A 16,796-nucleotide genomic window follows, 5' to 3' on the forward strand; every position below is an offset into this window, starting at 1 on the left:
AATTATGTTCCTTGAGTGTTCCACATCTGGCTGTCAATTGTATTCCCAAATATTTCACTTTATTTGTGAGCTGGATATTCTGTTCATCAATACTTTCCTTTGTTTTTTCCATTATATTCTTAACTAAAATCTTAGTTTTTTTCTTTATTTATTTTTAATCCTGTGACTTGTCCATATTCTTCTATCTTTTCTATCGATTTAGAAGCTGTTTCCAATGGTTCTTCTAATATAAAGACCAGATCACCTGCAAATGCCTGCAATTTATATTCTCCCTTTTTTATTTTCATTCCCTTTATTTCTTTATCTTTCCTAATATTTTTGTTTAATACTTCCGAAGTCAGTACAAATAACAATGGTGACAATGACATGTAATATTGTAGTACATAGTAGTACAAGACTATCACCTTTCCAAATCACATCCAGAATGGAATTTGTTCTCATTTGAGAATTACCCAGGCAACCCCCTCTCATCCATGTCATTAAATGAATGGATGGAGTCTCTAAAGAGATTGTGGGAAACACCAAGCATGCATTGAGGGAAGCAGCAAAAACTTATAAAAGACAGACAGAAAATTAGAATTAGAATTAGAATTAGAACTTTATTGTCATTGTACAAGTACAACAAAACTGTGGACGCACCCCAGCAACTGTTCGCAATACAATAAAACCAAAGCACTTAAAAATGAAGATAAGAAAAATAGAGTACCCACATCTCCATTTGCAATTTGAGAGTACAATATCTATGAATATACACAAAATATACATCCAACACTGACTGTAACACTTAGCCGAGTATAATACACAAGAGATGGATTGTACTGTAATATGTTATTATACATCTGAATGGGGTATTGAGATTTCACATCTTTTCACATCGTAATAAGTTAGTGACTTTGTGTTTATTTGCAGTTCAGATGGCTCAGGGAAAGAAACTATTTGTTAGTCTAGTGGTGTGGGATTTTATTGACCTAAAATGCCATCCAGATGGCGGCAGGTCAAAAAGATAATTGCCAGGGTGTGAGGGGTCTTCTATAATGGCCTAGATTCTGCTTTGGCAGTGGGACCTGGCTAAGTCTTCCAGGGAGGGAAGAGGGCAACCAATGATCTTTTGAGCTGTGTTTATCACCCTCTGTACAGTTTTCCTATCCTCAACTGTGGAGCCTGCATACCACACACCCAGACAATATGTCAGAGTGCTCTCAGAGGCTTTATAGAAAGCCAGCAACAGCTTCTTATCCAGATTGTTCTTCCTGAGAACCCGCAGGAAGTGCAGCCACTGCTGAGCCTTCTTCACTATGGCCTTGGTATTAGGGGACCAGGAGATATCAGCTGAAATATGGATGCCAAGGAATCTGATTGTAGGGACAGTTTCCACTCATTCTCCATTGATGATGAGCGGGGCGTAGTCCTGTCCATGTTTCCTGAAGTCCATAATTAATTCTTTGGTTTTATGGACATTCAGTGACAGATTGTTCTGTGAACACCAGATAGACAGGTTCTCTACTTCTGCCCTATATGCCATCTCATCTTCTCCGGAGATGAGACCAATCATGGCCGTGTCATCTGCAAACTTTATGATGGTGTTTGTTGCATGGCTTGGTGAGCAGTCAAAGGTGTACAAGGCATATAGCAAGGGGCTCAAGACACAACCCTGGGGGGAACCAGTACTGAGCGTCATAGTGGAAGAAAGGTGGGGGCCAAGTCTAATAGACTGTGATATGTTTGTCAAAAAGTTCTTAATCCAGGAGCACAAGGGGGTGGGGACCTGCAGATTATACAGTTTGGTTGCTAGTATATCTGGGATGATAGTGTTAAACGCAGAGCTGTAGTCCACAAAGAGCATCCTCACATAGCTCTGTTTGTTCTCCATATGATTCAGCGCTGTATGAAGTGTGATGGCCACAGCATCCTCTGTAGATCAGTTTGCTCTATAAGCAAACTGATATTGATCAAAGGAGGGTGGGAGGCAGTCTCTGATGTGCTGTGAAACTAGTCGCTCAAAAACTTTCATAATGGAGCTTGTTAACGCTATGGGCCTATAGTCATTGAGAGTGTTTATATTTGTTTTTTTGGGAACAGGGATGATGGTTGCAGCCTTCAGGCATTGTGGGATGATGGCATGTGTTAAAGATACATTGAACAGCTCTTTAAGTATTTCTGCCAACTGGTCAACACACGCTTTAACCACTGCACCAGGAAAACATCAATCTCTCCAATTGCAATTCAGGCAGAAGACAAGGCTTACCTGTCTACCAAATATCTAAAACTAAACCTGGCCTAGAGGAAATTAGGTCCAAAATGTGTGGGTCCATTCCCCATAGTAAAAATATTCAACCCTATGACAGTACAATTAAAATTTCCCCAACTTTTGGGGAAGGTGAACCCGGTCTTCCATTGTAGCTTGCTAAGGCCAGCCTCAAGCTCACAGCTGAAGCTAGTAGATCAGAAAGCCCCCAAGCCACTTGTAATTGAGGGGAAAACACACTATGAGATAAAATAGATTCTATATTCCAAAGTACATAGAGGACAGTTACAATACTTAGTTCACTGGAAGGGGTACCCTCTATCAGAGGCTTCCTGGGTGAACAGTTGGAAAATAAAAGATTGCTGTGAAAATTGAGAAATAACCCCTTAAGCCAAAGGGCCCTCCTGTGGGGGAAAGGGGGTTAGTGATCTCCCCAACAAACCTTTTTATGATCCATATCTCTCTCTCTCTCTCTCTCTCTCTCTCTCTCTCTCTCTCTCTCTCTCTCTCTCTCTCTCTCTCTCTCCCTCCCACCCTCCCTCCCTCCCTCTCTCTCTTTCTTTCTTGCAGAAAACTTTCTTCAATTGAAGTGGCAGCCTGTCAACCCTGAAGTTGCCTGAACTATTGACATTTTCCTTTGCAACTTTACTCTAGTGAGTTTTTCTTCTCATAGCATCAGGTCTAATATAGCCTGGAGTGGCCAAGGATGGGAGTGTAGAGATAGCTGTGGTAGCCAAAATACAATTATTTCCCCTGGGAATCAAGGGCATTCATGCAGGTACTTGAAAGGAGGAGTACGCCCTAATTGGGCCATATGACGGGTGACCGGTGGGAAGTGATAAAGTTTACTTTTTTTTAAAAAAAATATTTTTAAAAACAAACATACACATATAAAACATAAAAACATAAAACCATCTTCTATACAGTGTGTCAGTTGGTTGCAAATCTTTTGTGCTATTATTTTGTAGTTATTACTCACAATTTATATCAATTTTCACATTGTCAAACTAACTTATGCTTGTATATTTATCAGTTATTAATCATCCATGACTAAACTATTTATTCCATCATTTTATACGAGATGTTCCAAGTTTTATCTTAAAATGTATATTATACTTTCAACCAAGGGTTATATATGTCTATATTATGTCTTATATCAATCTATTACATTTCTATCACAAAATTATCTAGTCTATTACATTACCATGTCTTTTTGTCCAACCATTGATAAAACAAATCCCATATCATTTAAATTGTTTATCTTCTTGTTCTTTAATTTCAAATGTCAATTTACTCATTTTAGCACAGTCTATAATTTTCTTAATAACTTCCTCCTGCATAGGTATTTTTTCCAATTCTTAGCAAATACAATCCTAGCTGCTGTTTGTTGTATATTTCCGGTATAATTCCCAATAAAAAGATATCTGGTTTAAAGTCTATATGTTGTTTTATCATTTTTTTCCAACCGTGTGTGGATTTTAGTCCAATATTTCTTTGCGTCCGAGCATGTCCATCATATATTAATGAATGTACAACTGAACCCACTCATGCAACATTCTACAATGCAGTAACAAATCTGGGACTAGAACAATTAGTAACCAACAACACTAGACTTAACAACTGCCTTGATCTCATCTTCTGCAATAGTTTGAATTCAATTTACGGAATACAAATTAAAGAACCCTTTTCCAATAGTGACCACAACATGATTGACTTTTGTCTCAACATACATCCACACAAAAATCCTCAGACTGACGGAATCCCCAATTATAACTTCAAAAAAGGCAACTATGATCTTATAGACAGCAATCTCTCATCCCTTGATTGGCAATTTCTATTCACTGGATGCAATACTGTTAAAGACCATTACAAGATATTTTTACTTGAAGTCAAAAGAGTCATCAAACTATATGTACCATTAACAACTCCCAAAACCAGAAAAAAAACAAATTACCCAAAACGATATTTAACCAAAATTCCAACCTTCTTTTCACCACTCTCTTTCCTTCCACTGTTTTTCCTTGTATTATTATTATTATCTTTTCTTTCCTGGATTCAGTGGGCTAACCCAATAGATCTTGAGTCGTAAGTTCACAACAATTACAACAATTAATCTTGAATTATATAGTACTTATCCTAAGTCTTAATCACAATTGATAACAATTAATTATTGATCTTAATAAATAACAGTAAATAAAAATTGATTACAAAATATGAACTTAATTACTATACCAATAGCATAGGAAATAATACTTCTTATAGAAGTGGAAATATATTATACATATATGGGATTGGTCCAGTAGTATTCTGTAATTCCTAGTTGCACATCAAATTTAATTATTTAGTTAAGTTTAGTTATTTCACTACTAAATTAAGTAAATTTATGTGACACTAATTCATTAATAGTATAAGCTAAGTAGTAGTATACAATGAACAACAAACCATACCTTAATCAAAAGCCCACCCCTTTTTTCCCAATTATTCCACAATCACTTTCTACTTTTAAAGATCAGATTCATCAGGACAGAGAAAAATATTTCCTTAGGCAAATTCCACAATCACTTTTAACTTTTTTTTAGTTCAAGTTCATCAAAACAAAAAGAAATACTTCCCAACACCATGGTCACTGATCTTCTTCCTCTGTAACCAGTAGGTGTCTCACTATCTCCTTAACACTGTCCAAAAGTGCTCAGTCACTTATAACAATTCCATTTTAGTTGAGTACTTTGCCCTCTTCTCAAAAAGTTGCTAAACAGCAACAAGTTCAGATTTCTTCTTATGAGCTATCAAGCAAACTCACCTCTCTTCACTGCAGCGCTCAAATTGACAAACCATGCTAACACTATCCAGAATTATTGTTATCTCCACTTCGGTTTACTGTCCGGCTTTTCCTTTTAATCCTTCTGCCACCATTGATCTCTCGCCACTTCTTCTCCAGTCCATCCAGGTTTTCTCTTCTGACAGAACTCACTCCACAAATCACTCAAGAAGCACACCTTTTCACTTCCTCATCTGCAGAAGAAGCCCAGGGAATAATTTCATCAAAAGCCGCTCCCCTGTTGTTCTGCTGATTCATCGCTAGCCTTGTCCCTCTGTCAGACAGTTCAGTGGGCAATTGCTGACTATCTTCCTCCTGGTCCACTCAATCAGTTCTAGTCGGGTTTTCAACTGTGTTCCACCACAAGCCACCACTCAGAAGCATTCCACAGGTTGCCCACTCTTCCAGCTATCCCTCCAGAATTTCCTTGACTCCAACGAGCCCCCTGAACATAGGAAAAAAGAGGATTGATGAAGTGGAGATCTCCGTTTGCACTTCCACTCTCTCTGGCAACTGGGTCTGCCCATGTCACTACTTTCAATGCCATTGTAACTTTGAACACAAAATAAACTTGTAAATCGAGGACTACCTATATTGTTTCCAAAAATTTCTTACTCTTCTGGTATTGTTATGCTGCTCTGTCCTAGCTATATTCCTGGAATTTCTGGTTGACCACTGTCTAAATATATAAAAATCCCAATTATACTAAACCTTTCAAGACGTAAGCTTGATTATTTTAATTATTTTAAAAGTTACAAAACAAGAGTAAAGATAAACTTCCTTCAAGCTGACATGGATCTCTTTTCCATACTTTCTAAAACTAGAGAAAGAGAATCCAATTAAACAAATTAATCAAAAACTTTATATATATATTATTGAAGATAACGATCCAAGATACATATTTGTGTTTGGCAAAAATATAAGAATCTTTGCTTTCAGTAGCTGGTGTGTTCCCCTTTGAGTAGCAATAATTGCAAGTAAATGTTTCTGATACCTGTTAATTAATCCTGCATATGGGCTTGAAGGAAATATAGCCCAGCCACTTAGCAGGTCAATCCAGCAAGCAACAAAAATTCAGGGAAGAAGGAGGAAGAGCCTGGAGAAGCAACTGGCGCTTGCAGGGCCTGTGGGAGAATCATAGAGACCCTGACATCCCCTTTGATGCCTGAGTGAGCTGCTACATTTGCAGCTGAGTTTGAATGCCAACTAGGGGCCTGAGCAAAGCAACAACTCCAACTGCTTGTTTCCAAAGAGTTTTACCAAGCAGAGGAGGATCTGGAGACTAAGCTAGGCTTTCAGGGTCAGGTATAGGAGAGACTGGTTATTTCCATGAGGGAAGCAAGAATGATGGTCCTGGAATGGAGATAGACAAGACCAATGGTGGGATTGATTCTTTTTTTACTACCGGCTCTGTGGGCAATGCTTGGTAGGCATGATGTAGCTTGGTGGGCATGGCAGGGGAAGGTTACTGCAAAATCCCATTCCCTCCCCATCTCACTAATCTGCTTCACAGCTCTGTTCTCCTGTGCAGGGCAACAAAAGAAGATCCAGCCAATCAGCTGGGACTCAGGAGGCAGAGAATAGATGGAGCAGAGCCAGTCAGATGTGGTATTTGCCAGTTCTTTAAACTACTCAAAATATCCCCTAACAGTTCTCCAGAACTGGTCAGAACCTGCTGAATACCACCTCTGGATGGAATCCTTGGATTAAAATGAGTCGGGGGAATGAAAATAGAGGTGCAAAGCCAGACCTTAGAGGGATTGCCCCGGAGGGTTGAGCAGACCTCAGCAGCATTGGCCAGCAGCAGTGTACCAGTCACACAATAGCAGCCTTGGGACAGCCAACTTTTACATTTCCCATGCATGGAGACTGATCTACTCAAGGTGCTGTGCCACAACACCTGCAAACTTTGCAGCCCAGGGTACAGTCGAGTCTGCCCAGGAGGGACTGGTCAACTCTACTGGTGACCCTATCTACTAGCCTTCACCCTCTGTTGCCAGCTTGGTCGAGATTCAATTCCTATCGGAATCAGCCCAGCCACAGAAAATCAGCCAGCATGCTAAGTCGCCATAGTTGCCGCTGGCCAGGGAAGTGTCCCCTTCTTGGGCATATTACCCTGGGCAGGACTGGGTCCAAGTCCAGGCCCATTGGATCCCAGACCAACCAGTTCCACCTCAACATTAGCCAGTTACAACCACCACTGTGACTTCAAGGAGAAGCCATGCCATACTTCTGAGCAGTGTTCAGTGGAAGCCTGAACAAGTTGGCCTTTTTCCTAAACTGAGCATGAGCTCACATTGACCACTATAGGGACAGATATCAAGATGACCATGAAATAGTTTCTACCCTCACTGACAACTCGGAGGGAATATGTGATCCAGCTTCATGATGAGGAGGCTCCAGACCTAGAAATGTTGATAATTTCCTATAGAAGCTCTGGAGCCACTTTGAGGACCATGGTAGATTTCTTTTCAAAAAAGCCCATTTCATTGACTGCCCAGGGCTCCCATCAGCAAAGAAGCTGGCTAGATTGCTTATTAAGCATATTTATAGGCTGCATGGTCCATTGCAGAATTATATGAGCCAGGGAGGTCCAATTCATGTCAAAGATCTGGAGGGAGTTGATAAAGTCCATTAGGTCATTACAGGGGCTCAGTTCAGTTTGTCATCCAAACATGAATGGCATTGTATAATGAGCTAATGCCATAATAGAACAATATTTGAGGTGGTATGTGAACTATCAACTGTCCGATTGGGCAGAACTACTGTCATTTTCAGATGTGGCATGTAATATTGTAGTACATAGTAGTACAAGACTGTCACCTTTCCAAATCACATCCAGAATGGAATTTATTCCCATGTACGAATTACCCAGGGAACCTCCATCATCCATTTCATTAAATGAATAGAAGGAGTTTAAGAGTGCATTGAGGGAAGCAGCAAAAATATATAAAAGACAGATGGAAAAATGCCAATCTCTCCAACTGCAATTCCAGGTGGGAGACAAGGTTTACCAGTCTACCAAATATCTAAAAATAAAATTGGCCTAAGGGAAATTGGGTCTAAAATTTGTGGGTCCATTCCTCATAGTAAAGATAATCAACCCTGTGACAGTACAATTAAAACTTCCCCAACTGTTGGGGAAGGTGCACCCGATCTTCCATTGTAGCTTGCTAATGCCAGCCGCAAGATCACATCTGAGGCCAATAGATCGGGAAGCCCCCAAGCCACTTGTAATTGAGAGAAAAACACTATGAGATAAAATAGATTCTAGATTCCAAAGTACATAGAGGACAATTACAATACTTAATTCATTAAAAGGGGTACCCTATATCAGAGGCTTCCTGCGTGAAGAGTTGGAAAATAAAAGCACATAGATTACCCAGAAAATTCTATGAGAAATACCCCCACAAGCCAAATTATCAAATATCCTATGAGTGACTCATGGACAGGACTCTTCAATACTCAATATCTAATGAGATTAAGAAGGCCAGAATTTTAGACTGGAAGAAAAATAACTTCATGGTTTTATATGCAAAGAAACATACTTTTATATGGTCACACAGACACACAAACACACAGTGAATGAATGAATGAATGAATGAATGAATGAATGAATGAATGAATGAATGATCTGGACAAAATAGGAGATATGAGGAGCAAAAGTAGGGTCTTTCTGCTGATTCCCCACTAAAAATCAACATAAAAACCTTACTAATTTAATTGGATAATTTTCTTTTCTTTTTAAATAATTTTTATTGTACTTTTCCACATTTAAAAACAAAAATATTGACAATCTTTTCCATTCTGTGACATTGACATTTCCATTTGGGTCAACATACATATTTACATTAATTTTTATTTCTGATTGGGCCATGCGATTGGTGACTCTGGGAAATGACAAAGTTTTACTTTTAATTGGGTGTAAAACCGGTGGGAACCTAGAGCCAGTTTTCCATCAAGAAAATGCCAATTTCATATGTTCCAATAAAATGTTTTTTAAGGAATATGCCTGCCTTGGCGTTCTTATTGAATGGGATATATTATTTGGAATCTTCAAATTGTCTGGATTGGAATATTTGACAGAAAGCACTAGGCAGCATCTCCACATCAAATCTACCATAAAAAAATAGAAATATCAAATATCCTATGAATGATTTGTAGGACGTGACATTTCAATACTCAATATCTATGGAGATTAAGAAGGATAGCGTTGCAGGCTGGAAGAAAATAACATAACGGTTTTATATGCAATGAAACATAGTTTCATATGGTCACACACACACACAAACATACAGTGAATGAATGGATGGATGGATGGATGGATAGATGAATGGATGGATGGATGGATGGTTGAATGGTCTGGCCAAAATGGGAGATAAGAGGAGCAAAAGTAGCATCCCTCTGCTGATCCCCACCTAAAATCAACCTTAAAAATCTTGTTATTTTTATTGGTAATTTTTCTCTTTTAAATAATTTTTGTTGTATTTTCCCACATTAAAAAACAAAAATACATGTGATCTTTTCAGCTTTGTGACATTGACATTTCCATTTCGGTCAACAAACATATTATTTACATTAATTTTTGTTTCTACTTTCTAATCTTTATTGGAAATTTTTCAGTGGAAATGGGGAAATAGATAGTAATAAAACATTGATGGTTTGTGGTGAAAATAATAAGTTTGTAGTAAAGATAGTAAAAGGAGAAGGAAGAGAAGAGAAAATGACACAAAAAGGAAAAGCAGCAGGAGGAGAAAATAAGAGAGAATGCTCTTTATTTAATCAGTTCTACCTGTCAAATATTTTCCCAATAGAAACAGTTCCAAGAATCATCAAAATATATGAGTATATATACAAAATCAGAGGCAAACAGACAAAGGTTAAAAACTATCTTTTCATGAGATGATGTTTATTGTTCAATTTGGGTCTCATCAGAATGATAAAACACTTGGGGAAAAAGATACACACCAATAATCCAGCACTGGAGGAGATCATGGAGAAGATCTCAACAGCCAACATATATTTTCCCCTTGTGCTTAAATAGGTTGGAATAAAGCACAACCAAACACTGCAGAAGATCAACATGCTGAATGTGATGAATTTGGCTTCATTGAAACTGTCAGGTAACTTCCGAGGAGAGCGGAGGAGCTGGCGTCGCGACGGTATGGTCTGCAATCAGCTCCAAGATTGCAGCCGATATCTCAGCCCCTGGTCGGTCCAAACGGACCTAAACCGTCCCGTAGAGATGGTAATAGTGAAGGGCACATCCTGTGGATCCCAGGGACATTGCAAAGTCCCTGGTTGATCCAGGAGAAGCCCTTTTGCCAGCGGCTGAGAGGCAGCTTTTAAGCTGCTGAAGTTGGGATAGCTCCGGATTGGGTGTCGGCTTGGGTGAGAACTATTTTTTTTTTTTACTATTATTCTGAGACTTAAAGGACACCCTAAGAAAAAGAGAAATCTGTAAAAGTTTTGACAGAACTGAGTAAGCGGCGGTTTTTAAATGGAAATGTCAAAGTGAGGCTTGGCTTTTTATTTTTCACTTTTTTTTTTCTACTGGACTTCTATCGTGATTTAGCTCTGTTAACTGGACTGGTTTTTTCATATATACAGTTATTGGGTATTTTCCCACGTCATTATAGTTGTGCTTTTAAAGTTGTAGCAACGTTTCAGCAGAATCTCATCTGCCATCATCAGGCTTCTGTATTGTGTCCGTCTGTGAGTCAGACTTTTACAGTGGTTTCAGATTTAAATTTGGGGCAGCCTATTGCTGTGCCAGAATGGTTTTTTCTTCATCCTGATTGGTTGGGAGTCTTGGTCTGTGTTTATTGGTCTCGGAGTTTGCTGTGTTCTGCTTGATTGGTGTCTCTAATATCTTCTGTCTGTTTTTTTTGGCTCTTTTTGTATCTTGATTGGCTGGCAGCATTGTGTTACTTTATTGGAGGTCTTTAGTGCAGCTTGGCTTCGGGTAAATGGACGGCTATCATTAGTTAGGAAGCTGGGTTTCATCTGGGTGCCTGGTTGGGATGTGTTTGAGTGGGAGGTATCAGGGGGATCTGTTTGTGCCCAGGTGTTTGCCTGGCTTGTGGTGTGGAGATTTTTTGTTTGTGAGTGCAGGCTTCCAAATGATTGACAGCCTGGTGGAATCATCTCTTCTATTCATGCTTTCTGGTCTTTTTCAATCTCTATGGCTTCTCTGATGATTCTGTGGCTGGAATTTTCTATAGTGGCTAGGGTTTTGGTGCCATTGAAGTTGATGCTATGACCTGTGGCTTCCATGTGTTGGACTAGTGAGGAAGTGTGTTCCAGCTTTTTGACTGCATTTTTGTGTTCATCCAGGCGGGTGCTTATTCTCTATTGGTCTGTCCAATGTATGTGGCGGGCATGATGCACAGGGGACTTCGTATATGCCTTGGTTTTCCAGGTCAATTTTGTCTTTGGGGTTTCTGAGGATGGCTGCTATTTTCTGTCTGTTTTGAAGGCAGTCTTGATGTGGTGTCTGTATAGTATCTTACTAATTTTGTCTGTAGTGCCTCTTATGTAGGGCAGGACAGCTGTTCCATGGGTCTGTTCATCTTCTGGGTCTCTATTATGTCTCAGTGTGTTTTTGTGGATCAAGTTGGTGATTTTGCTTTTGTGGAAGCCGTTGGCTGTCAATATTTTAGTCAGGGTGCATAGTTCAGTCTTAATGTGTGTCTTGTCTGCCAGGCGTTTGGTTCTAGTAATTAGTGTTTTAGCCACGGAGTTTATCTGTGCTGGGTGGTGGTGGGATTGGGCGTTGAGGTAGCGGTTGGTGTGTGTTTTCTTCTGGTATATGGTGTGTCCTAGTGTGCCATCTGTTTTTTTGTAGATTAGTACATCTAGGAATGGTAGTTGTTTGTTTGTTTCTGTTTCCATGGTGAACTTGATTTTGGGGTGTGCGCTGTTTAGGTGTGTTAGGAAATTGTTTAGGTTTTCTTGTCCATGGGGCCAAATCACAAATGTGTCATCGATGTATCTTAACCATAGTTTGGGTTTGAGGATGGCATTGGCCAGGGCTCTGGATTCGAATTCTTCCATGAACAGGTTTGCAATGACAGCTGACAGTGGTGATCCCATGGGGGCTCCTTCTATTTGTTTGTATCTTTGTCCTTTGTATATGAAATATGTGTTGGTTAAGCAGTGTTCTGTTAGTTCCATGAGGTGTTTAGCTGGTTGGTATTTATTTTTGATGATTTCAAGGGTCTCTTTTATCGGGACTTGAGTGAATAGTGAAACCACGTCAAAACTTACAAGCAGATCTTCTTGCTCCACGTGTAGATCTTTGATCATTTCCAAGAAGTGGTATGAGTTTTGTACATGAGAAGCTGCTGTTTCAGCATGGGGCTGTAGCTCTTTTGATAGGTGTTTAGCTAGGTTTTGTAGTGGTGCTCCTCTGGAGCTGACTATGGGTCTGAGAGGTATGCCTTCTTTGTGTATTTTTGGGAGGCCGTATAGTTTGGGGCATCTGGAAGATTTCTCTCTGGGTATGATCGTGTGTTGGATCTCTTTGTTTATGTGGCTGGTTATAATTTTCTTCTTGGTTAATTTTTCCAGATATGTGGTTGGGTCTGTGTTTATGGGTTTGTATGTGGAGTCTTGAAGTAGGTCTGTCAATTTTGTTTCATAGTCTTTTCTGTCCATTACTACAGTGGCATTCCCTTTATCTGCTGGGAGGATGATTATGCTGCTGTCTCTTTTCAGGGTTTGTAGCGCTTTAATTTCATTTGCTGTAAGTTGCTTTTTGGTGGTTTGCTTGTGCATAGGATGTTGGTAACTTGGTGTCTTATTTTATCAGCTTCATCTGTATTTTATTTAGTTAGGCTGGATTCTACTGCACATATGATGGATTCTGTGGGGATTTTTGGGGTGCTATAGCATAGTTGAATCCTTTGGTTAGGACTTCTGTTTCTGTTTTGGTGAGTTCTCTGTTGGAAAAATTGTACACTAATTGTTTCAGGTGTTGTTGTGAGTTGTTGGGGGTTTTCTTGTCATGTTCTAATTTCTTTAATTTTTTCAAGAGCTTTGCCTGTTTGTAAGTGCTTGCAGATTCTGATCTCCAAGTTGTGAGTTGTTTTATCTTGTCCCAAAGTAGAGGGTGGATTTTGCTGCTCAATTCCAGGTGTAGTGCTAGCAAATCTTTGTTTAACTGATCTAATTGGAATCTCTTACTGTGGAGCTCGTTCCTTAGTAGAGCCATTTCAGTTCTTTTCAGGATATGTTTAGTGGCTGCTGTGCTTTGATGAAATTTTAATTTGAAGCAGGTTGGTGTAGTATTGTTATCTCTGCAGCTGCGTAGGAATTGGAGGTCACATAGTATTCCTGCTCTTTTAATTTCCAGTTTCTCGTAGGTTTTGATCTGGCTGTTTAATCCCTCCCTGTAGAGGTTTGATATTTGTTTTCTTAAGTTTTCGCGGGGACTTACATGTACGGCCTTCAGCTTTGTTCGGGTATTTTCCCACGTCATTATAGTTGTGCTTTTAAAGTTGTAGCAACGTTTCAGCAGAATCTCATCTGCCATCATCAGGCTTCTGTATTGTGTCCGTCTGTGAGTCAGACTTTTACAGTGGTTTCAGATTTAAATTTGGGGCAGCCTATTGCTGTGCCAGAATGGTTTTTTCTTCATCCTGATTGGTTGGGAGTCTTGGTCTGTGTTTATTGGTCTCGGAGTTTGCTGTGTTCTGCTTGATTGGTGTCTCTAATATCTTCTGTCTGTTTTTTTGGCTCTTTTTGTATCTTGATTGGCGGGCAGCATTGTGTTACTTTATTGGAGGTCTTTAGTGCAGCTTGGCTTCGGGTAAATGGACGGCTATCATTAGTTAGGAAGCTGGGTTTCATCTGGGTGCCTGGTTGGGATGTGTTTGAGCTGGAGGTATCAGGGGGGATCTGTGTGTGCCCAGGTGTTTGCCTGGCTTTGCCTGGCAACTATGCTATAGCACCCCAAAAAATCCCCACAGAATCCATCATATGTGCAGTAGAATCCAGCCTAACTAAATTAAATACAGATGAAGCTGATAAAATAAGACACCAAGTTACCAACATCCTATGCAAAAGCAAACCACCAAAAAGCAACTTACAGCAAAATGAAATTAAAGCGCTACAAACCCTGAAAAGAGACAGCAGCATAATCATCCTCCCAGCAGATAAAGGGAATGCCACTGTAGTAATGGACAGAAAAGACTATGAAACAAAATTGACAGACCTACTTCAAGACTCCACATACAAACCCATAAACACAGACCCAACCACATATCTGGAAAAATTAACCAAGAAGAAAATTATAACCAGCCACATAAACAAAGAGATCCAACACACGATCATACCCAGAGAAATCTTCCAGATGCCCCAAACTATACGGCCTCCCAAAATACACAAAGAAGGCATACCTCTCAGACCCATAGTCAGCTCCAGAGGAGCACCACTACAAAACCTAGCTAAACACCTATCAAAAGAGCTACAGCCCCATGCTGAAACAGCAGCTTCTCATGTACAAAACTCATACCACTTCTTGGAAATGATCAAAGATTTACACGTGGAGCAAGAAGATCTGCTTGTAAGTTTTGACGTGGTTTCACTATTCACTCAAGTCCCGATAAAAGAGACCCTTGAAATCATCAAAAATAAATACCAACCAGCTAAACACCTCATGGAACTAACAGAACACTGCTTAACCAACACATATTTCATATACAAAGGACAAAGATACAAACAAATAGAAGGAGCCCACATGGGATCACCACTGTCAGCTGTCATTGCAAACCTGTTCATGGAAGAATTCGAATCCAGAGCCCTGGCCAATGCCATCCTCAAACCCAAACTATGGTTAAGATACATCGATGACACATTCGTGATTTGGCCCCATGGACAAGAAAACCTAAACAATTTCCTAACACACCTAAACAGCGCACACCCCAAAATCAAGTTCACCATGGAAACAGAAACAAACAAACAACTACCATTCCTAGATGTACTAATCTACAAAAAAACAGATGGCACACTAGGACACACCATATACCAGAAGAAAACACACACCAACCGCTACCTCAACGCCCAATCCCACCACCACCCAGCACAGATAAACTCCGTGGCTAAAACACTAATTACTAGAACCAAACGCCTGGCAGACAAGACACACATTAAGACTGAACTATGCACCCTGACTAAAATATTGACAGCCAACGGCTTCCACAAAAGCAAAATCACCAACTTGATCCACAAAAACACACTAAGACATAATAGAGACCCAGAAGATGAACAGACCCATGGAACAGCTGTCCTGTCCTACATAAGAGGCACTACAGACAAAATTAGTAAGATACAATACAGACACCACATCAAGACTGCCTTCAAAACAGACAGAAAAATAGCAGCCATCCTCAGAAACCCCAAAGACAAAATTGACCTGGAAAACCAAGGCATATACGAAGTCCCCTGTGCATCATGCCCGGCCACATACATTGGACAGACCAATAGAAGAATAAGCACCCGCCTGGATGAACACAAAAATGCAGTCAAAAAGCTGGAACACACTTCCTCACTAGTCCAACACATGGAAGCCACAGGTCATAGCATCAACTTCAATGGCACCAAAACCCTAGCCACTATAGAAAATTCCAGCCACAGAATCATCAGAGAAGCCATAGAGATTGAAAAAAGACCAGAAAGCATGAACAGAAGAGATGATTCCACCAGGCTGTCAATCATTTGGAAGCCTGCACTCACAAACAAAAAAATCTCCACATCACAAGCCAGGCAAACACCTGGGCACAAACAGATCCCCCCTGATACCTCCAGCTCAAACACATCCCAACCAGGCACCCAGATGAAACCCAGCTTCCTTACTAATGATAGCCATCCATTTACCCGAAGCCAAGCTGCACTAAAGACCTCCAATAAAGTAACACAATGCTGCCAGCCAATCAAGATACAAAAAGAGCCAAAAAAACAGACAGAAGATATTAGAGACACCAATCAAGCAGAACACAGCAAACTCCGAGACCAATAAACACAGACCAAGACTCCCAACCAATCAGGATGAAGAAAAAACCATTCTGGCACAGCAATAGGCTGCCCCAAATTTAAATCTGAAACCACTGTAAAAGTCTGACTCACAGACGGACACAATACAGAAGCCTGATGATGGCAGATGAGATTCTGCTGAAACGTTGCTACAACTTTAAAAGCACAACTATAATGACGTGGGAAAATACCGAACAAAGCTGAAGGCCATACATGTAAGTCCCGCGAAAACTTAAGAAAACAAATATCAAACCTCTACAGGGAGGGATTAAACAGCCAGATCAAAACCTACGAGAAACTGGAAATTAAAAGAGCAGGAATACTATGTGACCTCCAATTCCTACGCAGCTGCAGAGATAACAATACTACACCAACCTGCTTCAAATTAAAATTTCATCAAAGCACAGCAGCCACTAAACATATCCTGAAAAGAACTGAAATGGCTCTACTAAGGAGCGAGCTCCACAGTAAGAGATTCCAATTAGATCAGTTAAACAAAGATTTGCTAGCACTACACCTGGAATTGAGCAGCAAAATCCACCCTCTACTTTGGGACAAGATAAAACAACTCACAACTTGGAGATCAGAATCTGCAAGCACTTACAAACAGGCAAAGCTCTTGAAAAAATTAAAGAAATTAGAACATGACAAGAAAACCCCAACAACTCACAACAACACCTGAAACAATTAGTGTACAAT

Source organism: Notechis scutatus, chromosome Z, assembly GCF_049901735.1.
Source record: "Notechis scutatus isolate UNSWTSFEM ecotype Mainland chromosome Z, rNotScu1.2, whole genome shotgun sequence".
Classification (NCBI taxonomy): Eukaryota; Metazoa; Chordata; class Lepidosauria; order Squamata; family Elapidae; genus Notechis; species Notechis scutatus.